This window comes from Rhinoderma darwinii, chromosome 4 (genome assembly GCF_050947455.1).
Source record: "Rhinoderma darwinii isolate aRhiDar2 chromosome 4, aRhiDar2.hap1, whole genome shotgun sequence".
NCBI lineage: Eukaryota > Metazoa > Chordata > Amphibia > Anura > Rhinodermatidae > Rhinoderma > Rhinoderma darwinii.
In genome coordinates, this window is record NC_134690.1 from 4,897,001 (window position 1) to 4,918,170 (window position 21,170).

The following is a 21,170-nucleotide window of genomic DNA, read 5'->3' on the forward strand; positions in this document are numbered from 1 at the left end:
GGTTATCACGTTCGCCTAACACGCGAAAGGTCCCCTGTTCGAGACAGGGCAAAAACATGCAATTTTTGTTGGCGCTAATTGGCTGGATTATATTTCTCAATTCGTTTCTGCATGGCTTGCGGGTTGTGGGTTGCGGAACAATCAATATCCAAGTTTCTGTAGTGTAGTGGTTATCACGTTCGCCTCACACGCGAAAGGTCCCCTGTTCGAAACTGGGCAGAAACAAGGAACTATGTCTCCTTTTAACACAAAGAAAGCCTTTAAATTTGTCAAACTTTGGTTTCTGCAATGGTGGGTTTTTGTATCAAGGGGAAGTTTCTGTAGTGTAGTGGTTATCACGTTCGCCTAACACGCGAAAGGTCCCCTGTTCGAGACAGGGCAGAAACATGCAATTTGTTTTGTGTAGTGGTTATCACGTTCGCCTCACACGCGAAAGGTCCCCTGTTCGAAACTGGGCAGAAACAAGGAACTATGTCTTCCTTTTAACACAAAGAAAGCCTTTAAATTTGTCAAACTTTGGTTTCTGCAATGGTGGGTTTTTGTATCAAGGGGAAGTTTCTGTAGTTTAGTGGTTATCACGTTCGCCTAACACGCGAAAGGTCCCCTGTTCGAGACAGGGCAGAAACACGCAATTTTTTTTGTTGGCGCTAATTGGCTGGATTATATTTCTCAATTCGTTTCTGCATGGCTTGCGGGTTGCAGAACAATCAATATCCAAGTTTCTGTAGTGTAGTGGTTATCACGTTCGCCTCACACGCGAAAGGTCCCCTGTTCGAAACTGGGCAGAAACAAGGAACTGTGTCTTCCTTTTAACACAAAGAAAGCCTTTAAATTTGTCAAACTTTGGTTTCTGCAATGGTGGGTTTTTGTATCAAGGGGAAGTTTCTGTAGTGTAGTGGTTATCACGTTCGCCTCACACGCGAAAGGTCCCCTGTTCGAAACTGGGCAGAAACAAGGAACTATGTCTTCCTTTTAACACAAAGAAATCCTTTAAATTTGTCAAACTTTGGTTTCTGCAATGGTGGGTTTTTGTATCAAGGGGAAGTTTCTGTAGTGTAGTGGTTATCACGTTCGCCTAACACGCGAAAGGTCCCCTGTTCGAGACAGGGCAGAAACATGCAATTTTTTTTGTTGGCGCTAATTGGCTGGATTATATTTCTCAATTCGTTTCTGCATGGCTTGCGGGTTGCAGAACAATCAATATCCAAGTTTCTGTAGTGTAGTGGTTATCACGTTCGCCTCACACGCGAAAGGTCCCCTGTTCGAAACTGGGCAGAAACAAGGAACTGTGTCTTCCTTTTAACACAAAGAAAGCCTTTAAATTTGTCAAACTTTGGTTTCTGCAATGGTGGGTTTTTGTATCAAGGGGAAGTTTCTGTAGTGTAGTGGTTATCACGTTCGCCTCACACGCGAAAGGTCCCCTGTTCGAAACTGGGCAGAAACAAGGAACTGTGTCTTCCTTTTAACACAAAGAAAGCCTTTAAATGTGGCAAACTTTGGTTTCTGCAATGGTGGGTTTTTGTATCAAGGGGAAGTTTCTGTAGTGTAGTGGTTATCACGTTCGCCTAACACGCGAAAGGTCCCCTGTTCGAGACAGGGCAAAAACATGCAATTTTTGTTGGCGCTAATTGGCTGGATTATATTTCTCAATTCGTTTCTGCATGGCTTGCGGGTTGCAGAACAATCAATATCCAAGTTTCTGTAGTGTAGTGGTTATCAAGTTCGCCTCACACGCGAAAGGTCCCCTGTTCGAGACAGGGCAAAAACATGCAATTTTTTTTGTTGGCGCTAATTGGCTGGATTATATTTCTCAATTCGTTTCTGCATGGCTTGCGGGTTGCAGAACAATCAATATCCAAGTTTCTGTAGTGTAGTGGTTATCACGTTCGCCTCACACGCGAAAGGTCCCCTGTTCGAAACTGGGCAGAAACAAGGAACTGTGTCTTCCTTTTAACACAAAGAAAGCCTTTAAATTTGTCAAACTTTGGTTTCTGCAATGGTGGGTTTTTGTATCAAGGGGAAGTTTCTGTAGTGTAGTGGTTATCACGTTCGCCTCACACGCGAAAGGTCCCCTGTTCGAAACTGGGCAGAAACAAGGAACTGTGTCTTCCTTTTAACACAAAGAAAGCCTTTAAATGTGGCAAACTTTGGTTTCTGCAATGGTGGGTTTTTGTATCAAGGGGAAGTTTCTGTAGTGTAGTGGTTATCACGTTCGCCTAACACGCGAAAGGTCCCCTGTTCGAGACAGGGCAAAAACATGCAATTTTTGTTGGCGCTAATTGGCTGGATTATATTTCTCAATTCGTTTCTGCATGGCTTGCGGGTTGTGGGTTGCGGAACAATCAATATCCAAGTTTCTGTAGTGTAGTGGTTATCACGTTCGCCTCACACGCGAAAGGTCCCCTGTTCGAAACTGGGCAGAAACAAGGAACTATGTCTCCTTTTAACACAAAGAAAGCCTTTAAATTTGTCAAACTTTGGTTTCTGCAATGGTGGGTTTTTGTATCAAGGGGAAGTTTCTGTAGTGTAGTGGTTATCACGTTCGCCTAACACGCGAAAGGTCCCCTGTTCGAGACAGGGCAAAAACATGCAATTTTTGTTGGCGCTAATTGGCTGGATTATATTTCTCAATTCGTTTCTGCATGGCTTGCGGGTTGTGGGTTGCGGAACAATCAATATCCAAGTTTCTGTAGTGTAGTGGTTATCACGTTCGCCTCACACGCGAAAGGTCCCCTGTTCGAAACTGGGCAGAAACAAGGAACTATGTCTCCTTTTAACACAAAGAAAGCCTTTAAATTTGTCAAACTTTGGTTTCTGCAATGGTGGGTTTTTGTATCAAGGGGAAGTTTCTGTAGTGTAGTGGTTATCACGTTCGCCTAACACGCGAAAGGTCCCCTGTTCGAGACAGGGCAGAAACATGCAATTTGTTTTGTGTAGTGGTTATCACGTTCGCCTCACACGCGAAAGGTCCCCTGTTCGAAACTGGGCAGAAACAAGGAACTATGTCTCCTTTTAACACAAAGAAAGCCTTTAAATTTGTCAAACTTTGGTTTCTGCAATGGTGGGTTTTTGTATCAAGGGGAAGTTTCTGTAGTTTAGTGGTTATCACGTTCGCCTAACACGCGAAAGGTCCCCTGTTCGAGACAGGGCAGAAACACACAATTTTTTTTGTTGGCGCTAATTGGCTGGATTATATTTCTCAATTCGTTTCTGCATGGCTTGCGGGTTGCAGAACAATCAATATCCAAGATTCTGTAGTGTAGTGGTTATCACGTTCGCCTCACACGCGAAACGTCCCCTGTTCGAAACTGGGCAGAAACAAGGAACTATGTCTCCTTTTAACACAAAGAAAGCCTTTAAATTTGTCAAACTTTGGTTTCTGCAATGGTGGGTTTTTGTATCAAGGGGAAGTTTCTGTAGTGTAGTGGTTATCACGTTCGCCTAACACGCGAAAGGTCCCCTGTTCGAGACAGGGCAGAAACTAGGAACTATGTCTCCTTTTAACACAAAGAAAGCCTTTAAATTTGTCAAACTTTGGTTTCTGCAATGGTGGGTTTTTGTATCAAGGGGAAGTTTCTGTAGTGTAGTGGTTATCACGTTCGCCTCACACGCGAAAGGTCCCCTGTTCGAAACTGGGCAGAAACAAGGAACTATGTCTTCCTTTTAACACAAAGAAATCCTTTAAATTTGTCAAACTTTGGTTTCTGCAATGGTGGGTTTTTGTATCAAGGGGAAGTTTCTGTAGTGTAGTGGTTATCACGTTCGCCTCACACGCGAAACGTCCCCTGTTCGAAACTGGGCAGAAACAAGGAACTATGTCTCCTTTTAACACAAAGAAAGCCTTTAAATTTGTCAAACTTTGGTTTCTGCAATGGTGGGTTTTTGTATCAAGGGGAAGTTTCTGTAGTGTAGTGGTTATCACGTTCGCCTAACACGCGAAAGGTCCCCTGTTCGAAACTGGGCAGAAACAAGGAACTGTGTCTTCCTTTTAACACAAAGAAAGCCTTTAAATTTGTCAAACTTTGGTTTCTGCAATGGTGGGTTTTTGTATCAAGGGGAAGTTTCTGTAGTGTAGTGGTTATCACGTTCGCCTCACACGCGAAAGGTCCTCTGTTCGAAACTGGGCAGAAATAAGGAACTATGTCTCCTTTTAACACAAAGAAAGCCTTTAAATTTGTCAAACTTTGGTTTCTGCAATGGTGGGTTTTTGTATCAAGGGGAAGTTTCTGTAGTGTAGTGGTTATCACGTTCGCCTAACACGCGAAAGGTCCCCTGTTCGAGACAGGGCAAAAACATGCAATTTTTGTTGGCGCTAATTGGCTGGATTATATTTCTCAATTCGTTTCTGCATGGCTTGCGGGTTGTGGGTTGCGGAACAATCAATATCCAAGTTTCTGTAGTGTAGTGGTTATCACGTTCGCCTCACACGCGAAAGGTCCCCTGTTCGAAACTGGGCAGAGACAAGGAACTATGTCTCCTTTTAACACAAAGAAAGCCTTTAAATTTGTCAAACTTTGGTTTCTGCAATGGTGGGTTTTTGTATCAAGGGGAAGTTTCTGTAGTGTAGTGGTTATCACGTTCGCCTAACACGCGAAAGGTCCCCTGTTCGAGACAGGGCAAAAACATGCAATTTTTGTTGGCGCTAATTGGCTGGATTATATTTCTCAATTCGTTTCTGCATGGCTTGCGGGTTGTGGGTTGCGGAACAATCAATATCCAAGTTTCTGTAGTGTAGTGGTTATCACGTTCGCCTCACACGCGAAAGGTCCCCTGTTCGAAACTGGGCAGAAACAAGGAACTATGTCTCCTTTTAACACAAAGAAAGCCTTTAAATTTGTCAAACTTTGGTTTCTGCAATGGTGGGTTTTTGTATCAAGGGGAAGTTTCTGTAGTGTAGTGGTTATCACGTTCGCCTAACACGCGAAAGGTCCCCTGTTCGAGACAGGGCAGAAACATGCAATTTGTTTTGTGTAGTGGTTATCACGTTCGCCTCACACGCGAAAGGTCCCCTGTTCGAAACTGGGCAGAAACAAGGAACTATGTCTCCTTTTAACACAAAGAAAGCCTTTAAATTTGTCAAACTTTGGTTTCTGCAATGGTGGGTTTTTGTATCAAGGGGAAGTTTCTGTAGTTTAGTGGTTATCACGTTCGCCTAACACGCGAAAGGTCCCCTGTTCGAGACAGGGCAGAAACACACAATTTTTTTTGTTGGCGCTAATTGGCTGGATTATATTTCTCAATTCGTTTCTGCATGGCTTGCGGGTTGCAGAACAATCAATATCCAAGATTCTGTAGTGTAGTGGTTATCACGTTCGCCTCACACGCGAAACGTCCCCTGTTCGAAACTGGGCAGAAACAAGGAACTATGTCTCCTTTTAACACAAAGAAAGCCTTTAAATTTGTCAAACTTTGGTTTCTGCAATGGTGGGTTTTTGTATCAAGGGGAAGTTTCTGTAGTGTAGTGGTTATCACGTTCGCCTAACACGCGAAAGGTCCCCTGTTCGAGACAGGGCAGAAACTAGGAACTATGTCTCCTTTTAACACAAAGAAAGCCTTTAAATTTGTCAAACTTTGGTTTCTGCAATGGTGGGTTTTTGTATCAAGGGGAAGTTTCTGTAGTGTAGTGGTTATCACGTTCGCCTCACACGCGAAAGGTCCCCTGTTCGAAACTGGGCAGAAACAAGGAACTATGTCTTCCTTTTAACACAAAGAAATCCTTTAAATTTGTCAAACTTTGGTTTCTGCAATGGTGGGTTTTTGTATCAAGGGGAAGTTTCTGTAGTGTAGTGGTTATCACGTTCGCCTCACACGCGAAACGTCCCCTGTTCGAAACTGGGCAGAAACAAGGAACTATGTCTCCTTTTAACACAAAGAAAGCCTTTAAATTTGTCAAACTTTGGTTTCTGCAATGGTGGGTTTTTGTATCAAGGGGAAGTTTCTGTAGTGTAGTGGTTATCACGTTCGCCTAACACGCGAAAGGTCCCCTGTTCGAAACTGGGCAGAAACAAGGAACTGTGTCTTCCTTTTAACACAAAGAAAGCCTTTAAATTTGTCAAACTTTGGTTTCTGCAATGGTGGGTTTTTGTATCAAGGGGAAGTTTCTGTAGTGTAGTGGTTATCACGTTCGCCTCACACGCGAAAGGTCCCCTGTTCGAAACTGGGCAGAAACAAGGAACTATGTCTTCCTTTTAACACAAAGAAATCCTTTAAATTTGTCAAACTTTGGTTTCTGCAATGGTGGGTTTTTGTATCAAGGGGAAGTTTCTGTAGTGTAGTGGTTATCACGTTCGCCTAACACGCGAAAGGTCCCCTGTTCGAGACAGGGCAAAAACATGCAATTTTTTTTGTTGGCGCTAATTGGCTGGATTATATTTCTCAATTCGTTTCTGCATGGCTTGCGGGTTGCAGAACAATCAATATCCAAGTTTCTGTAGTGTAGTGGTTATCACGTTCGCCTCACACGCGAAAGGTCCCCTGTTCGAAACTGGGCAGAAACAAGGAACTGTGTCTTCCTTTTAACACAAAGAAAGCCTTTAAATTTGTCAAACTTTGGTTTCTGCAATGGTGGGTTTTTGTATCAAGGGGAAGTTTCTGTAGTGTAGTGGTTATCACGTTCGCCTCACACGCGAAAGGTCCCCTGTTCGAAACTGGGCAGAAACAAGGAACTGTGTCTTCCTTTTAACACAAAGAAAGCCTTTAAATGTGGCAAACTTTGGTTTCTGCAATGGTGGGTTTTTGTATCAAGGGGAAGTTTCTGTAGTGTAGTGGTTATCACGTTCGCCTAACACGCGAAAGGTCCCCTGTTCGAGACAGGGCAAAAACATGCAATTTTTTTTGTTGGCGCTAATTGGCTGGATTATATTTCTCAATTCGTTTCTGCATGGCTTGCGGGTTGTGGGTTGCGGAACAATCAATATCCAAGTTTCTGTAGTGTAGTGGTTATCACGTTCGCCTCACACGCGAAAGGTCCCCTGTTCGAGACAGGGCAGAAACATGCAATTTTTTTTGTTGCCGCTAATTGGCTGGATTATATTTCTCAATTCGTTTCTGCATGGCTTGCGGGTTGCAGAACAATCAATATCCAAGTTTCTGTAGTGTAGTGGTTATCACATTTGCCTCACACGTGAAAGGTCCCCTGTTCGAAACTGGGCAGAAACAAGGAACTGTGTCTTCCTTTTAACACAAAGAAAGCCTTTAAATTTGTCAAACTTTGGTTTCTGCAATGGTGGGTTTTTGTATCAAGGGGAAGTTTCTGTAGTGTAGTGGTTATCACGTTCGCCTAACACGCGAAAGGTCCCCTGTTCGAGACAGGGCAAAAACATGCAATTTTTGTTGGCGCTAATTGGCTGGATTATATTTCTCAATTCGTTTCTGCATGGCTTGCGGGTTGTGGGTTGCGGAACAATCAATATCCAAGTTTCTGTAGTGTAGTGGTTATCACGTTCGCCTCACACGCGAAAGGTCCCCTGTTCGAAACTGGGCAGAAACAAGGAACTATGTCTCCTTTTAACACAAAGAAAGCCTTTAAATTTGTCAAACTTTGGTTTCTGCAATGGTGGGTTTTTGTATCAAGGGGAAGTTTCTGTAGTGTAGTGGTTATCACGTTCGCCTAACACGCGAAAGGTCCCCTGTTCGAGACAGGGCAAAAACATGCAATTTTTGTTGGCGCTAATTGGCTGGATTATATTTCTCAATTCGTTTCTGCATGGCTTGCGGGTTGTGGGTTGCGGAACAATCAATATCCAAGTTTCTGTAGTGTAGTGGTTATCACGTTCGCCTCACACGCGAAAGGTCCCCTGTTCGAAACTGGGCAGAAACAAGGAACTGTGTCTTCCTTTTAACACAAAGAAAGCCTTTAAATTTGTCAAACTTTGGTTTCTGCAATGGTGGGTTTTTGTATCAAGGGGAAGTTTCTGTAGTGTAGTGGTTATCACGTTCGCCTCACACGCGAAAGGTCCCCTGTTCGAAACTGGGCAGAAACAAGGAACTGTGTCTTCCTTTTAACACAAAGAAAGCCTTTAAATGTGGCAAACTTTGGTTTCTGCAATGGTGGGTTTTTGTATCAAGGGGAAGTTTCTGTAGTGTAGTGGTTATCACGTTCGCCTAACACGCGAAAGGTCCCCTGTTCGAGACAGGGCAAAAACATGCAATTTTTTTTGTTGGCGCTAATTGGCTGGATTATATTTCTCAATTCGTTTCTGCATGGCTTGCGGGTTGTGGGTTGCGGAACAATCAATATCCAAGTTTCTGTAGTGTAGTGGTTATCACGTTCGCCTCACACGCGAAAGGTCCCCTGTTCGAGACAGGGCAGAAACATGCAATTTTTTTTGTTGCCGCTAATTGGCTGGATTATATTTCTCAATTCGTTTCTGCATGGCTTGCGGGTTGCAGAACAATCAATATCCAAGTTTCTGTAGTGTAGTGGTTATCACATTTGCCTCACACGTGAAAGGTCCCCTGTTCGAAACTGGGCAGAAACAAGGAACTGTGTCTTCCTTTTAACACAAAGAAAGCCTTTAAATTTGTCAAACTTTGGTTTCTGCAATGGTGGGTTTTTGTATCAAGGGGAAGTTTCTGTAGTGTAGTGGTTATCACGTTCGCCTAACACGCGAAAGGTCCCCTGTTCGAGACAGGGCAAAAACATGCAATTTTTGTTGGCGCTAATTGGCTGGATTATATTTCTCAATTCGTTTCTGCATGGCTTGCGGGTTGTGGGTTGCGGAACAATCAATATCCAAGTTTCTGTAGTGTAGTGGTTATCACGTTCGCCTCACACGCGAAAGGTCCCCTGTTCGAAACTGGGCAGAAACAAGGAACTATGTCTCCTTTTAACACAAAGAAAGCCTTTAAATTTGTCAAACTTTGGTTTCTGCAATGGTGGGTTTTTGTATCAAGGGGAAGTTTCTGTAGTGTAGTGGTTATCACGTTCGCCTAACACGCGAAAGGTCCCCTGTTCGAGACAGGGCAAAAACATGCAATTTTTGTTGGCGCTAATTGGCTGGATTATATTTCTCAATTCGTTTCTGCATGGCTTGCGGGTTGTGGGTTGCGGAACAATCAATATCCAAGTTTCTGTAGTGTAGTGGTTATCACGTTCGCCTCACACGCGAAAGGTCCCCTGTTCGAAACTGGGCAGAAACAAGGAACTATGTCTCCTTTTAACACAAAGAAAGCCTTTAAATTTGTCAAACTTTGGTTTCTGCAATGGTGGGTTTTTGTATCAAGGGGAAGTTTCTGTAGTGTAGTGGTTATCACGTTCGCCTAACACGCGAAAGGTCCCCTGTTCGAGACAGGGCAAAAACATGCAATTTTTGTTGGCGCTAATTGGCTGGATTATATTTCTCAATTCGTTTCTGCATGGCTTGCGGGTTGTGGGTTGCGGAACAATCAATATCCAAGTTTCTGTAGTGTAGTGGTTATCACGTTCGCCTCACACGCGAAAGGTCCCCTGTTCGAAACTGGGTAGAAACAAGGAACTATGTCTCCTTTTAACACAAAGAAAGCCTTTAAATTTGTCAAACTTTGGTTTCTGCAATGGTGGGTTTTTGTATCAAGGGGAAGTTTCTGTAGTGTAGTGGTTATCACGTTCGCCTAACACGCGAAAGGTCCCCTGTTCGAGACAGGGCAGAAACATGCAATTTGTTTTGTGTAGTGGTTATCACGTTCGCCTCACACGCGAAAGGTCCCCTGTTCGAAACTGGGCAGAAACAAGGAACTATGTCTTCCTTTTAACACAAAGAAAGCCTTTAAATTTGTCAAACTTTGGTTTCTGCAATGGTGGGTTTTTGTATCAAGGGGAAGTTTCTGTAGTGTAGTGGTTATCACGTTCGCCTCACACGCGAAAGGTCCCCTGTTCGAAACTGGGCAGAAACAAGGAACTATGTCTTCCTTTTAACACAAAGAAAGCCTTTAAATTTGTCAAACTTTGGTTTCTGCAATGGTGGGTTTTTGTATCAAGGGGAAGTTTCTGTAGTTTAGTGGTTATCACGTTCGCCTAACACGCGAAAGGTCCCCTGTTCGAGACAGGGCAGAAACATGCAATTTTTTTTGTTGCCGCTAATTGGCTGGATTATATTTCTCAATTCGTTTCTGCATGGCTTGCGGGTTGTGGGTTGCGGAACAATCAATATCCAAGTTTCTGTAGTGTAGTGGTTATCACGTTCGCCTAACACGCGAAAGGTCCCCTGTTCGAGACAGGGCAGAAACATGGAATTTTTTTTGTTGCCGCTATTTGGCTGGATTATTTTTCTCAATTCGTTTCTGCATGGCTTGCGGGTTGCGGGTTGCGGAACAGTCAATATCCAAGTTTCTGTAGTGTAGTGGTTATCACGTTCGCCTAACACGCGAAAGGTCCCCTGTTCGAGACAGGGCAAAAACATGGAATTTTTTTTGTTGGCACTAATTGCCTGGATTCTTTTTCTCAATTCGTTTCTGCATGGCTTGCGGGTTGTGGGTTGCGGAACAATCAATATCCAAGTTTCTGTAGTGTAGTGGTTATCACGTTCGCCTAACACGCGAAAGGTCCCCTGTTCGAGACAGGGCAGAAACATGGAATTTTTTTTGTTGCCACTAATTGGCTGGATTCTTTTTCTCAATTCGTTTCTGCATGGCTTGCGGGTTGTGGGTTGCAGAACAATCAATATCCAAGTTTCTGTAGTGTAGTGGTTATCACGTTCGCCTAACACGCGAAAGGTCCCCTGTTCGAGACAGGGCAGAAACATGGAATTTTTTTTGTTGGCACTAATTGGCTGGATTATTTTTCTCAATTCGTTTCTGCATGGCTTGCGGGTTGTGGGTTGCGGAACAATCAATATCCAAGTTTCTGTAGTGTAGTGGTTATCACGTTCGCCTCACACGCGAAAGGTCTCCTGTTCGAAACTGGGCAGAAACAAGGAACTATGTGTTCCTTTTAACACAAAGAAAGCCTTTAAATTTGTCAAACTTTGGTTTCTGCAATGGTGGGTTTTCGTATCAAGGGGAAGTTTCTGTAGTGTAGTGGTTATCACGTTTGCCTAACACGCGAAAGGTCCCCTGTTCGAGACAGGGCAGAAACATGGAACTATGTCTTCCTTTTAACACAAAGAAAGCCTTTCAATTTGTCAAACTTTGGTTTCTGCAATGGTGGGTTTTTGTATCAAGGGGAAGTTTCTGCAGTGTAGTGGTTATCACGTTCGCCTAACACGCGAAAGGTCCCCTGTTCGAGACAGGGCAGAAACATGGAATTTTTTATGTTGCCACTAATTGGCTGGATTCTTTTTCTCAATTCGTTTCTGCATGGCTTGTGGGTTGTGGGTTGCGGAACAATCAATATCCAAGTTTCTGTAGTGTAGTGGTTATCACGTTCGCCTAACACGCGAAAGGTCCCGTGTTCGAGACAGGGCAGAAACATGGAATTTTTTTTGTTGGCACTGATTGGCTGGATTCTTTTTCTCAATTCGTTTCTGCATGGCTTAAGGGTTGTGGGTTGCGGAACAATCAATATCCAAGTTTGTGTAGTGTAGTGGTTATCACGTTCGCCTAACACGCGAAAGGTCCCCTGTTCGAGACAGGGCAGAAACATGGAATTTTTTTGTTGGCACTAATTGGCTGGATTATTTTTCTCAATTCGTTTCTGCATGGCTTGCGGGTTGTGGGTTGCGGAACAATCAATATCCAAGTTTCTGTAATGTAGTGGTTATCACGTTCGCCTTACATGCGAAAGGTCCCCTGTTCGAGACAGGGCAGAAACATGGAATTTTTTATGTTGCCACTAATTGGCTGGATTCTTTTTCTCAATTCGTTTCTGCATGGCTTGCGGGTTGTGGGTTGCGGAACAATCAATATCCAAGTTTCTGTAGTGTAGTGGTTATCACGTTTGCCTCACACGCGAAAGGTCCCCTGTTCGAAACTGAGCAGAAACAAGGAACTATGTGTTCCTTTTAACACAAAGAAAGCCTTTAAATTTGTCAAACTTTGGTTTCTGCAATGGTGGGTTTTTGTATCAACGGGAAGTTTCTGTAGTGTAGTGGTTATCACGTTTGCCTTACACGCGAAAGGTCCCCTGTTCGAGACAGGGCAGAAACATGGAATTTTTTTTGTTGCCGCTATTTGGCTGGATTATTTTTCTCAATTCGTTTCTGCATGGCTTGCGGGTTGTGGGTTGCGGAACAATCAATATCCAAGTTTCTGTAGTGTAGTGGTTATCACGTTCGCCTAACACGCGAAAGGTCCCCTGTTCGAGACAGGGCAGAAACATGGAATTTTTTTGTTGGCACTAATTGGCTGGATTATTTTTCTCAATTCGTTTCTGCATGGCTTGCGGGTTGTGGGTTGCGGAACAATCAATATCCAAGTTTCTGTAATGTAGTGGTTATCACGTTCGCCTTACATGCGAAAGGTCCCCTGTTCGAGACAGGGCAGAAACATGGAATTTTTTATGTTGCCACTAATTGGCTGGATTCTTTTTCTCAATTCGTTTCTGCATGGCTTGCGGGTTGTGGGTTGCGGAACAATCAATATCCAAGTTTCTGTAGTGTAGTGGTTATCACGTTTGCCTCACACGCGAAAGGTCCCCTGTTCGAAACTGAGCAGAAACAAGGAACTATGTGTTCCTTTTAACACAAAGAAAGCCTTTAAATTTGTCAAACTTTGGTTTCTGCAATGGTGGGTTTTTGTATCAACGGGAAGTTTCTGTAGTGTAGTGGTTATCACGTTTGCCTTACACGCGAAAGGTCCCCTGTTCGAGACAGGGCAGAAACATGGAATTTTTTTTGTTGCCGCTATTTGGCTGGATTATTTTTCTCAATTCGTTTCTGCATGGCTTGCGGGTTGTGGGTTGCGGAACAATCGATATCCAAGTTTCTGTAGTGTAGTGGTTATCACGTTCGCCTAACACGCGAAAGGTCCCCTGTTCGAGACAGGGCAGAAACATGGAATTTTTTTTGTTGCCACTAATTGGCTGGATTCTTTTTCTCAATTCGTTTCTGCATGGCTTGCGGGTTGTGGGTTGCAGAACAATCAATATCCAAGTTTCTGTAGTGTAGTGGTTATCACGTTCGCCTAACACGCGAAAGGTCCCCTGTTCGAGACAGGGCAGAAACATGGAATTTTTTTTGTTGGCACTAATTGGCTGAATTATTTTTCTCAATTCGTTTCTGCATGGCTTGCGGGTTGTGGGTTGCGGAACAATCAATATCCAAGTTTCTGTAGTGTAGTGGTTATCACGTTCGCCTCACACGCGAAAGGTCTCCTGTTCGAAACTGGGCAGAAACAAGGAACTATGTGTTCTTTTTAACACAAAGAAAGCCTTTAAATTTGTCAAACTTTGGTTTCTGCAATGGTGGGTTTTTGTATCAAGGGGAAGTTTCTGTAGTGTAGTGGTTATCACGTTCGCCTAACACGCGAAAGGTCCCCTGTTCGAGACAGGGCAGAAACATGGAATTTTTTTTGTTGCCGCTATTTGGCTGGATTATTTTTCTCAATTCGTTTCTGCATGGCTTGCGGGTTGTGGGTTGCGGAACAATCAATATCCAAGTTTCTGTAGTGTAGTGGTTATCACGTTCGCCTAACACGCGAAAGGTCCCCTGTTCGAGACAGGGCAGAAACATGGAATTTTTTTTGTTGCCACTAATTGGCTGGATTATTTTTCTCAATTCGTTTCTGCATGGCTTGCGGGTTGTGGGTTGCGGGACAATCAATATCCAAGTTTCTGTAGTGTAGTGGTTATCACGTTCGCCTTACACGCGAAAGGTCCCCTGTTCGAGACAGGGCAGAAACATGGTATTTTTTTGGTTGCCACTAATTGGCTGTATTCTTTTTCTCAATTCGTTTCTGCATGGCTTGCGGGTTGTGGGTTGCGGAACAATCAATATCCAAGTTTCTGTAGTGTAGTGGTTATCACGTTCGCCTAACACGCGAAAGGTCCCCTGTTCGAGACAGGGCAGAAACATGGAATTTTTTTTGTTGGCACTAATTGGCTGGATTATTTTTCTCAATTCGTTTCTGCATGGCTTGCGGGTTGTGGGTTGCGGAACAATCAATATCCAAGTTTCTGTAGTGTAGTGGTTATCACGTTCGCCTTACATGCGAAAGGTCCCCTGTTCGAGACAGGGCAGAAACATGGAATTTTTTATGTTGCCACTAATTGGCTGGATTCTTTTTCTCAATTCGTTTCTGCATGGCTTGTGGGTTGTGGGTTGCGGAACAATCAATATCCAAGTTTCTGTAGTGTAGTGGTTATCACGTTCGCCTAACACGCGAAAGGTCCCGTGTTCGAGACAGGGCAGAAACATGGAATTTTTTTTGTTGGCACTAATTGGCTGGATTATTTTTCTCAATTCGTTTCTGCATGGCTTGCGGGTTTTGGGTTGCGGAACAATCAATATCCAAGTTTCTGTAGTGTAGTGGTTATCACGTTCGCCTAACACGCGAAAGGTCCCCTGTTCGAGACAGGGCAGAAACATGGAATTTTTTTTGTTGCCGCTATTTGGCTGGATTATTTTTCTCAATTCGTTTCTGCATGGCTTGCGGGTTGTGGGTTGCGGAACAATCAATATCCAAGTTTCTGTAGTGTAGTGGTTATCACGTTCGCCTAACACGCGAAAGGTCCCCTGTTCGAGACAGGGCAGAAACATGGAATTTTTTTTGTTGCCACTAATTGGCTGGATTATTTTTCTCAATTCGTTTCTGCATGGCTTGCGGGTTGTGGGTTGCGGGACAATCAATATCCAAGTTTCTGTAGTGTAGTGGTTATCACGTTCGCCTTACACGCGAAAGGTCCCCTGTTCGAGACAGGGCAGAAACATGGTATTTTTTTGGTTGCCACTAATTGGCTGTATTCTTTTTCTCAATTCGTTTCTGCATGGCTTGCGGGTTGTGGGTTGCGGAACAATCAATATCCAAGTTTCTGTAGTGTAGTGGTTATCACGTTCGCCTAACACGCGAAAGGTCCCCTGTTCGAGACAGGGCAGAAACATGGAATTTTTTTTGTTGGCACTAATTGGCTGGATTATTTTTCTCAATTCGTTTCTGCATGGCTTGCGGGTTGTGGGTTGCGGAACAATCAATATCCAAGTTTCTGTAGTGTAGTGGTTATCACGTTCGCCTTACATGCGAAAGGTCCCCTGTTCGAGACAGGGCAGAAACATGGAATTTTTTATGTTGCCACTAATTGGCTGGATTCTTTTTCTCAATTCGTTTCTGCATGGCTTGTGGGTTGTGGGTTGCTGAACAATCAATATCCAAGTTTCTGTAGTGTAGTGGTTATCACGTTCGCCTAACACGCGAAAGGTCCCGTGTTCGAGACAGGGCAGAAACATGGAATTTTTTTTGTTGGCACTAATTGGCTGGATTATTTTTCTCAATTCGTTTCTGCATGGCTTGCGGGTTGTGGGTTGCGGAACAATCAATATCCAAGTTTCTGTAGTGTAGTGGTTATCACGTTCGCCTTACACGCGAAAGGTCCCCTGTTCGAGACAGGGCAGAAACATGAAATTTTTTTTGTTGCCGGTAATTGGCTGGATTATTTTTCTCAATTCGTTTCTGCATGGCTTGCGGGTTGTGGGTTGCGGAACAATCAATATCCAAGTTTCTGTAGTGTAGTGGTTATCACGTTCGCCTTACACGCGAAAGGTCCCCTGTTCGAGACAGGGCAGAAACATGGTATTTTTTTGTTGCCGCTAATTGGCTGGATTATTTTTCTCAATTCGTTTCTGCATGGGTTGCGGGTTGTGGGTTGCGGAACAATCAATATCCAAGTTTCTGTAGTGTAGTGGTTATCACGTTCGCCTAACACGCGAAAGGTCCCCTGTTCGAGACAGGGCAGAAAAATGGAATTTTTTTTGTTGCCACTAATTGGCTGGATTATTTTTCTCAATTCGTTTCTGCATGGCTTGCGGGTTGTGGGTTGCGGAACAATCAATATCCAAGTTTCTGTCGTGTAGTGGTTATCACGTTCGCCTAACACGCGAAAGGTCCCCTGTTCGAGACAGGGCAGAAACATGGAATTTTTTTTGTTGCCGCTAATTGGCTGGATTATTTTTCTCAATTCGTTTCTGCATGGCTTGCGGGTTGCAGAACAATCAATATCCAAGGTTCTGTAGTGTAGTGGTTATCACGTTCGCCTTACACGCGAAAGGTCCCCTGTTCGAAACTGGGCAGAAACAAGGAACTATGTGTTCCTTTTAACACAAAGAAAGCCTTTAAATTTGTCAAACTTTGGTTTCTGCAATGGTGGGTTTTTGTATCAAGGGGAAGTTTCTGTAGTGTAGTGGTTATCACGTTCGCCTAACACGCGAAAGGTCCCCTGTTCGAGACAGGGCAGAAACATGGTATTTTTTTGGTTGCCACTAATTGGCTGGATTCTTTTTCTCAATTCGTTTCTGCATGGCTTGCGGGTTGTGGGTTGCGGAACAATCAATATCTAAGTTTCTGTAGTGTAGTGGTTATCACGTTCGCCTTACACGCGAAAGGTCCCCTGTTCGAGACAGGGCAGAAACATGGTATTTTTTTGGTTGCCACTAATTGGCTGGATTCTTTTTCTCAATTCGTTTCTGCATGGCTTGCAGGTTGTGGGTTGCGGAACAATCAATATCCAAGTTTCTGTAGTGTAGTGGTTATCACGTTCGCCTAACACGCGAAAGGTCCCCTGTTCGAGACAGGGCAGAAACATGGAATTTTTTTTGTTGCCGCTAATTGGCTGGATTATTTTTCTCAATTCGTTTCTGCATGGCTTGCGGGTTGCAGAACAATCAATATCCAAGGTTCTGTAGTGTAGTGGTTATCACGTTCGCCTTACACGCCCCTGTTCGAAACTGGGCAGAAACAAGGAACTATGTGTTCCTTTTAACACAAAGAAAGCCTTTAAATTTGTCAAACTTTGGTTTCTGCAATGGTGGGTTTTTGTATCAAGGGGAAGTTTCTGTAGTGCAGTGGTTATCACGTTCGCCTAACACGCGAAAGGTCCCCTGTTCGAGACAGGGCAGAAACATGGAATTTTTTTTGTTGCCGCTAATTGGCTGGATTATTTTTCTCAATTCGTTTCTGCATGGCTTGCGGGTTGTGGGTTGCGGAACAATCAATATCTAAGTTTCTGTAGTGTAGTGGTTATCACGTTCGCCTTACACGCGAAAGGTCCCCTGTTCGAGACAGGGCAGAAACATGGTATTTTTTTGGTTGCCACTAATTGGCTGGATTCTTTTTCTCAATTCGTTTCTGCATGGCTTGCAGGTTGTGGGTTGCGGAACAATCAATATCCAAGTTTCTGTAGTGTAGTGGTTATCACGTTCGCCTAACACGCGAAAGGTCCCCTGTTCGAGACAGGGCAGAAACATGGAATTTTTTTTGTTGCCACTAATTGGCTGGATTATTTTTCTCAATTCGTTTCTGCATGGCTTGCGGGTTGTGGGTTGCGGAACAATCAATATCCAAGTTTCTGTAGTGTAGTGGTTATCACGTTCGCCTTACACGCGAAAGGTCCCCTGTTCGAGACAGGGCAGAAACATGGTATTTTTTTGGTTGCCACTAATTGGCTGGATTCTTTTTCTCAATTCGTTTCTGCATGGCTTGCAGGTTGTGGGTTGCGGAACAATCAATATCCAAGTTTCTGTAGTGTAGTGGTTATCACGTTCGCCTAACACGCGAAAGGTCCCCTGTTCGAGACAGGGCAGAAACATGGAATTTTTTTTGTTGCCACTAATTGGCTGGATTATTTTTCTCAATTCGTTTCTGCATGGCTTGCAGGTTGTGGGTTGCGGAACAATCAACATCCAAGTTTCTGTAGTGTAGTGGTTATCACGTTCGCCTAACACGCGAAAGGTCCCCTGTTCGAGACAGGGCAGAAACATGGAATTTTTTTTGTTGCCGCTAATTGGCTGGATTATTTTTCTCAATTCGTTTCTGCATGGCTTGCGGGTTGCAGAACAATCAATATCCAAGGTTCTGTAGTGTAGTGGTTATCACGTTCGCCTTACACGCCCCTGTTCGAAACTGGGCAGAAACAAGGAACTATGTGTTCCTTTTAACACAAAGAAAGCCTTTAAATTTGTCAAACTTTGGTTTCTGCAATGGTGGGTTTTTGTATCAAGGGGAAGTTTCTGTAGTGTAGTGGTTATCACGTTCGCCTAACACGCGAAAGGTCCCCTGTTCGAGACAGGGCAGAAACATGGAATTTTTTTTGTTGCCGCTAATTGGCTGGATTATTTTTCTCAATTCGTTTCTGCATGGCTTGCGGGTTGTGGGTTGCGGAACAATCAATATCCAAGTTTCTGTCGTGTAGTGGTTATCACGTTCGCCTAACACGCGAAAGGTCCCCTGTTCGAGACAGGGCAGAAACATGGAATTTTTTTTGTTGCCGCTAATTGGCTGGATTATTTTTCTCAATTCGTTTCTGCATGGCTTGCGGGTTGCAGAACAATCAATATCCAAGGTTCTGTAGTGTAGTGGTTATCACGTTCGCCTTACACGCGAAAGGTCCCCTGTTCGAAACTGGGCAGAAACAAGGAACTATGTGTTCCTTTTAACACAAAGAAAGCCTTTAAATTTGTCAAACTTTGGTTTCTGCAATGGTGGGTTTTTGTATCAAGGGGAAGTTTCTGTAGTGTAGTGGTTATCACGTTCGCCTAACACGCGAAAGGTCCCCTGTTCGAGACAGGGCAGAAACATGGTATTTTTTTGGTTGCCACTAATTGGCTGGATTCTTTTTCTCAATTCGTTTCTGCATGGCTTGCGGGTTGTGGGTTGCGGAACAATCAATATCTAAGTTTCTGTAGTGTAGTGGTTATCACGTTCGCCTTACACGCGAAAGGTCCCCTGTTCGAGACAGGGCAGAAACATGGTATTTTTTTGGTTGCCACTAATTGGCTGGATTCTTTTTCTCAATTCGTTTCTGCATGGCTTGCAGGTTGTGGGTTGCGGAACAATCAATATCCAAGTTTCTGTAGTGTAGTGGTTATCACGTTCGCCTAACACGCGAAAGGTCCCCTGTTCGAGACAGGGCAGAAACATGGAATTTTTTTTGTTGCCACTAATTGGCTGGATTATTTTTCTCAATTCGTTTCTGCATGGCTTGCGGGTTGTGGGTTGCGGAACAATCAATATCCAAGTTTCTGTAGTGTAGTGGTTATCACGTTCGCCTTACACGCGAAAGGTCCCCTGTTCGAGACAGGGCAGAAACATGGTATTTTTTTGGTTGCCACTAATTGGCTGGATTCTTTTTCTCAATTCGTTTCTGCATGGCTTGCAGGTTGTGGGTTGCGGAACAATCAATATCCAAGTTTCTGTAGTGTAGTGGTTATCACGTTCGCCTAACACGCGAAAGGTCCCCTGTTCGAGACAGGGCAGAAACATGGAATTTTTTTTGTTGCCACTAATTGGCTGGATTATTTTTCTCAATTCGTTTCTGCATGGCTTGCAGGTTGTGGGTTGCGGAACAATCAATATCCAAGTTTCTGTAGTGTAGTGGTTATCACGTTCGCCTAACACGCGAAAGGTCCCCTGTTCGAGACAGGGCAGAAACATGGAATTTTTTTTGTTGCCGCTAATTGGCTGGATTATTTTTCTCAATTCGTTTCTGCATGGCTTGCGGGTTGCAGAACAATCAATATCCAAGGTTCTGTAGTGTAGTGGTTATCACGTTCGCCTTACACGCCCCTGTTCGAAACTGGGCAGAAACAAGGAACTATGTGTTCCTTTTAACACAAAGAAAGCCTTTAAATTTGTCAAACTTTGGTTTCTGCAATGGTGGGTTTTTGTATCAAGGGGAAGTTTCTGTAGCGTAGTGGTTATCACGTTCGCCTAACACGCGAAAGGTCCCCTGTTCGAGACAGGGCAGAAACATGGAATTTTTTTTGTTGCCGCTAATTGGCTGGATTATTTTTCTCAATTCGTTTCTGCATGGCTTGCGGGTTGTGGGTTGCGGAACAATCAATATCTAAGTTTCTGTAGTGTAGTGGTTATCACGTTCGCCTTACACGCGAAAGGTCCCCTGTTCGAGACAGGGCAGAAACATGGTATTTTTTTGGTTGCCACTAATTGGCTGGATTCTTTTTCTCAATTCGTTTCTGCATGGCTTGCAGGTTGTGGGTTGCGGAACAATCAATATCCAAGTTTCTGTAGTGTAGTGGTTATCACGTTCGCCTAACACGCGAAAGGTCCCCTGTTCGAGACAGGGCAGAAACATGGAATTTTTTTTGTTGCCACTAATTGGCTGGATTATTTTTCTCAATTCGTTTCTGCATGGCTTGCGGGTTGTGGGTTGCGGAACAATCAATATCCAAGTTTCTGTAGTGTAGTGGTTATCACGTTCGCCTTACACGCGAAAGGTCCCCTGTTCGAGACAGGGCAGAAACATGGTATTTTTTTGGTTGCCACTAATTGGCTGGATTCTTTTTCTCAATTCGTTTCTGCATGGCTTGCAGGTTGTGGGTTGCGGAACAATCAATATCCAAGTTTCTGTAGTGTAGTGGTTATCACGTTCGCCTAACACGCGAAAGGTCCCCTGTTCGAGACAGGGCAGAAACATGGAATTTTTTTTTGTTGCCACTAATTGGCTGGATTATTTTTCTCAATTCGTTTCTGCATGGCTTGCAGGTTGTGGGTTGCGGAACAATCAACATCCAAGTTTCTGTAGTGTAGTGGTTATCACGTTCGCCTAACACGCGAAAGGTCCCCTGTTCGAGACAGGGCAGAAACATGGAATTTTTTTTGTTGCCGCTAATTGGCTGGATTATTTTTCTCAATTCGTTTCTGCATGGCTTGCGGGTTGCAGAACAATCAATATCCAAGGTTCTGTAGTGTAGTGGTTATCACGTTCGCCTTACACGCCCCTGTTCGAAACTGGGCAGAAACAAGGAACTATGTGTTCCTTTTAACACAAAGAAAGCCTTTAAATTTGTCAAACTTTGGTTTCTGCAATGGTGGGTTTTTGTATCAAGGGGAAGTTTCTGTAGTGTAGTGGTTATCACGTTCGCCTAACACGCGAAAGGTCCCCTGTTCGAGACAGGGCAGAAACATGGAATTTTTTTTGTTGCCGCTAATTGGCTGGATTATTTTTCTCAATTCGTTTCTGCATGGCTTGCGGGTTGTGGGTTGCGGAACAATCAATATCTAAGTTTCTGTAGTGTAGTGGTTATCACGTTCGCCTTACACGCGAAAGGTCCCCTGTTCGAGACAGGGCAGAAACATGGTATTTTTTT

At 43.8% G+C, this 21,170-nt stretch overlaps 41 non-coding genes across 41 annotated transcripts; all 41 read left to right on the forward strand.

Moving 5' to 3' along the window:
• Positions 1-152: 152 nt before the first annotated feature.
• On the forward strand, positions 153-225 carry TRNAV-CAC (transfer RNA valine (anticodon CAC)). The gene has a single exon. It is a non-coding gene; the product is annotated as a tRNA-Val (tRNA).
• A 493-nt stretch (positions 226-718) lies between these two features.
• Positions 719-791, forward strand: TRNAV-CAC (transfer RNA valine (anticodon CAC)). The gene has a single exon. It is a non-coding gene; the product is annotated as a tRNA-Val (tRNA).
• Positions 792-881: 90 nt separating this feature from the next.
• On the forward strand, positions 882-954 carry TRNAV-CAC (transfer RNA valine (anticodon CAC)). The gene has a single exon. It is a non-coding gene; the product is annotated as a tRNA-Val (tRNA).
• A 254-nt stretch (positions 955-1,208) lies between these two features.
• TRNAV-CAC (transfer RNA valine (anticodon CAC)) lies at positions 1,209-1,281 on the forward strand. Its single transcript has one exon. It is a non-coding gene; the product is annotated as a tRNA-Val (tRNA).
• A 90-nt stretch (positions 1,282-1,371) lies between these two features.
• Positions 1,372-1,444, forward strand: TRNAV-CAC (transfer RNA valine (anticodon CAC)). Its single transcript has one exon. It is a non-coding gene; the product is annotated as a tRNA-Val (tRNA).
• Positions 1,445-1,859: 415 nt separating this feature from the next.
• On the forward strand, positions 1,860-1,932 carry TRNAV-CAC (transfer RNA valine (anticodon CAC)). Its single transcript has one exon. It is a non-coding gene; the product is annotated as a tRNA-Val (tRNA).
• Positions 1,933-2,022: 90 nt separating this feature from the next.
• On the forward strand, positions 2,023-2,095 carry TRNAV-CAC (transfer RNA valine (anticodon CAC)). The gene has a single exon. It is a non-coding gene; the product is annotated as a tRNA-Val (tRNA).
• A 258-nt stretch (positions 2,096-2,353) lies between these two features.
• On the forward strand, positions 2,354-2,426 carry TRNAV-CAC (transfer RNA valine (anticodon CAC)). The gene has a single exon. It is a non-coding gene; the product is annotated as a tRNA-Val (tRNA).
• Positions 2,427-2,683: 257 nt separating this feature from the next.
• TRNAV-CAC (transfer RNA valine (anticodon CAC)) lies at positions 2,684-2,756 on the forward strand. Its single transcript has one exon. It is a non-coding gene; the product is annotated as a tRNA-Val (tRNA).
• Positions 2,757-3,572: 816 nt separating this feature from the next.
• TRNAV-CAC (transfer RNA valine (anticodon CAC)) lies at positions 3,573-3,645 on the forward strand. Its single transcript has one exon. It is a non-coding gene; the product is annotated as a tRNA-Val (tRNA).
• Positions 3,646-4,720: 1,075 nt separating this feature from the next.
• Positions 4,721-4,793, forward strand: TRNAV-CAC (transfer RNA valine (anticodon CAC)). Its single transcript has one exon. It is a non-coding gene; the product is annotated as a tRNA-Val (tRNA).
• Positions 4,794-5,609: 816 nt separating this feature from the next.
• On the forward strand, positions 5,610-5,682 carry TRNAV-CAC (transfer RNA valine (anticodon CAC)). Its single transcript has one exon. It is a non-coding gene; the product is annotated as a tRNA-Val (tRNA).
• Positions 5,683-6,097: 415 nt separating this feature from the next.
• On the forward strand, positions 6,098-6,170 carry TRNAV-CAC (transfer RNA valine (anticodon CAC)). The gene has a single exon. It is a non-coding gene; the product is annotated as a tRNA-Val (tRNA).
• Positions 6,171-6,424: 254 nt separating this feature from the next.
• Positions 6,425-6,497, forward strand: TRNAV-CAC (transfer RNA valine (anticodon CAC)). The gene has a single exon. It is a non-coding gene; the product is annotated as a tRNA-Val (tRNA).
• A 90-nt stretch (positions 6,498-6,587) lies between these two features.
• Positions 6,588-6,660, forward strand: TRNAV-CAC (transfer RNA valine (anticodon CAC)). Its single transcript has one exon. It is a non-coding gene; the product is annotated as a tRNA-Val (tRNA).
• A 261-nt stretch (positions 6,661-6,921) lies between these two features.
• Positions 6,922-6,994, forward strand: TRNAV-CAC (transfer RNA valine (anticodon CAC)). Its single transcript has one exon. It is a non-coding gene; the product is annotated as a tRNA-Val (tRNA).
• A 422-nt stretch (positions 6,995-7,416) lies between these two features.
• TRNAV-CAC (transfer RNA valine (anticodon CAC)) lies at positions 7,417-7,489 on the forward strand. Its single transcript has one exon. It is a non-coding gene; the product is annotated as a tRNA-Val (tRNA).
• A 257-nt stretch (positions 7,490-7,746) lies between these two features.
• TRNAV-CAC (transfer RNA valine (anticodon CAC)) lies at positions 7,747-7,819 on the forward strand. The gene has a single exon. It is a non-coding gene; the product is annotated as a tRNA-Val (tRNA).
• Positions 7,820-7,909: 90 nt separating this feature from the next.
• Positions 7,910-7,982, forward strand: TRNAV-CAC (transfer RNA valine (anticodon CAC)). Its single transcript has one exon. It is a non-coding gene; the product is annotated as a tRNA-Val (tRNA).
• Positions 7,983-8,243: 261 nt separating this feature from the next.
• Positions 8,244-8,316, forward strand: TRNAV-CAC (transfer RNA valine (anticodon CAC)). The gene has a single exon. It is a non-coding gene; the product is annotated as a tRNA-Val (tRNA).
• Positions 8,317-8,738: 422 nt separating this feature from the next.
• Positions 8,739-8,811, forward strand: TRNAV-CAC (transfer RNA valine (anticodon CAC)). Its single transcript has one exon. It is a non-coding gene; the product is annotated as a tRNA-Val (tRNA).
• Positions 8,812-9,068: 257 nt separating this feature from the next.
• TRNAV-CAC (transfer RNA valine (anticodon CAC)) lies at positions 9,069-9,141 on the forward strand. Its single transcript has one exon. It is a non-coding gene; the product is annotated as a tRNA-Val (tRNA).
• Positions 9,142-9,800: 659 nt separating this feature from the next.
• Positions 9,801-9,873, forward strand: TRNAV-CAC (transfer RNA valine (anticodon CAC)). The gene has a single exon. It is a non-coding gene; the product is annotated as a tRNA-Val (tRNA).
• Positions 9,874-11,656: 1,783 nt separating this feature from the next.
• Positions 11,657-11,729, forward strand: TRNAV-UAC (transfer RNA valine (anticodon UAC)). Its single transcript has one exon. It is a non-coding gene; the product is annotated as a tRNA-Val (tRNA).
• A 261-nt stretch (positions 11,730-11,990) lies between these two features.
• Positions 11,991-12,063, forward strand: TRNAV-UAC (transfer RNA valine (anticodon UAC)). The gene has a single exon. It is a non-coding gene; the product is annotated as a tRNA-Val (tRNA).
• A 268-nt stretch (positions 12,064-12,331) lies between these two features.
• On the forward strand, positions 12,332-12,404 carry TRNAV-UAC (transfer RNA valine (anticodon UAC)). The gene has a single exon. It is a non-coding gene; the product is annotated as a tRNA-Val (tRNA).
• Positions 12,405-12,665: 261 nt separating this feature from the next.
• On the forward strand, positions 12,666-12,738 carry TRNAV-UAC (transfer RNA valine (anticodon UAC)). Its single transcript has one exon. It is a non-coding gene; the product is annotated as a tRNA-Val (tRNA).
• A 945-nt stretch (positions 12,739-13,683) lies between these two features.
• Positions 13,684-13,756, forward strand: TRNAV-UAC (transfer RNA valine (anticodon UAC)). The gene has a single exon. It is a non-coding gene; the product is annotated as a tRNA-Val (tRNA).
• Positions 13,757-14,025: 269 nt separating this feature from the next.
• TRNAV-UAC (transfer RNA valine (anticodon UAC)) lies at positions 14,026-14,098 on the forward strand. The gene has a single exon. It is a non-coding gene; the product is annotated as a tRNA-Val (tRNA).
• A 611-nt stretch (positions 14,099-14,709) lies between these two features.
• On the forward strand, positions 14,710-14,782 carry TRNAV-UAC (transfer RNA valine (anticodon UAC)). Its single transcript has one exon. It is a non-coding gene; the product is annotated as a tRNA-Val (tRNA).
• Positions 14,783-15,051: 269 nt separating this feature from the next.
• TRNAV-UAC (transfer RNA valine (anticodon UAC)) lies at positions 15,052-15,124 on the forward strand. Its single transcript has one exon. It is a non-coding gene; the product is annotated as a tRNA-Val (tRNA).
• A 269-nt stretch (positions 15,125-15,393) lies between these two features.
• On the forward strand, positions 15,394-15,466 carry TRNAV-UAC (transfer RNA valine (anticodon UAC)). Its single transcript has one exon. It is a non-coding gene; the product is annotated as a tRNA-Val (tRNA).
• Positions 15,467-15,564: 98 nt separating this feature from the next.
• On the forward strand, positions 15,565-15,637 carry TRNAV-UAC (transfer RNA valine (anticodon UAC)). The gene has a single exon. It is a non-coding gene; the product is annotated as a tRNA-Val (tRNA).
• A 766-nt stretch (positions 15,638-16,403) lies between these two features.
• On the forward strand, positions 16,404-16,476 carry TRNAV-UAC (transfer RNA valine (anticodon UAC)). Its single transcript has one exon. It is a non-coding gene; the product is annotated as a tRNA-Val (tRNA).
• A 588-nt stretch (positions 16,477-17,064) lies between these two features.
• Positions 17,065-17,137, forward strand: TRNAV-UAC (transfer RNA valine (anticodon UAC)). Its single transcript has one exon. It is a non-coding gene; the product is annotated as a tRNA-Val (tRNA).
• Positions 17,138-17,406: 269 nt separating this feature from the next.
• On the forward strand, positions 17,407-17,479 carry TRNAV-UAC (transfer RNA valine (anticodon UAC)). Its single transcript has one exon. It is a non-coding gene; the product is annotated as a tRNA-Val (tRNA).
• Positions 17,480-18,736: 1,257 nt separating this feature from the next.
• TRNAV-UAC (transfer RNA valine (anticodon UAC)) lies at positions 18,737-18,809 on the forward strand. Its single transcript has one exon. It is a non-coding gene; the product is annotated as a tRNA-Val (tRNA).
• A 269-nt stretch (positions 18,810-19,078) lies between these two features.
• Positions 19,079-19,151, forward strand: TRNAV-UAC (transfer RNA valine (anticodon UAC)). Its single transcript has one exon. It is a non-coding gene; the product is annotated as a tRNA-Val (tRNA).
• Positions 19,152-19,910: 759 nt separating this feature from the next.
• Positions 19,911-19,983, forward strand: TRNAV-UAC (transfer RNA valine (anticodon UAC)). The gene has a single exon. It is a non-coding gene; the product is annotated as a tRNA-Val (tRNA).
• Positions 19,984-20,252: 269 nt separating this feature from the next.
• Positions 20,253-20,325, forward strand: TRNAV-UAC (transfer RNA valine (anticodon UAC)). The gene has a single exon. It is a non-coding gene; the product is annotated as a tRNA-Val (tRNA).
• A 760-nt stretch (positions 20,326-21,085) lies between these two features.
• On the forward strand, positions 21,086-21,158 carry TRNAV-UAC (transfer RNA valine (anticodon UAC)). The gene has a single exon. It is a non-coding gene; the product is annotated as a tRNA-Val (tRNA).
• The last annotated feature ends 12 nt before the right edge of the window (positions 21,159-21,170 follow it).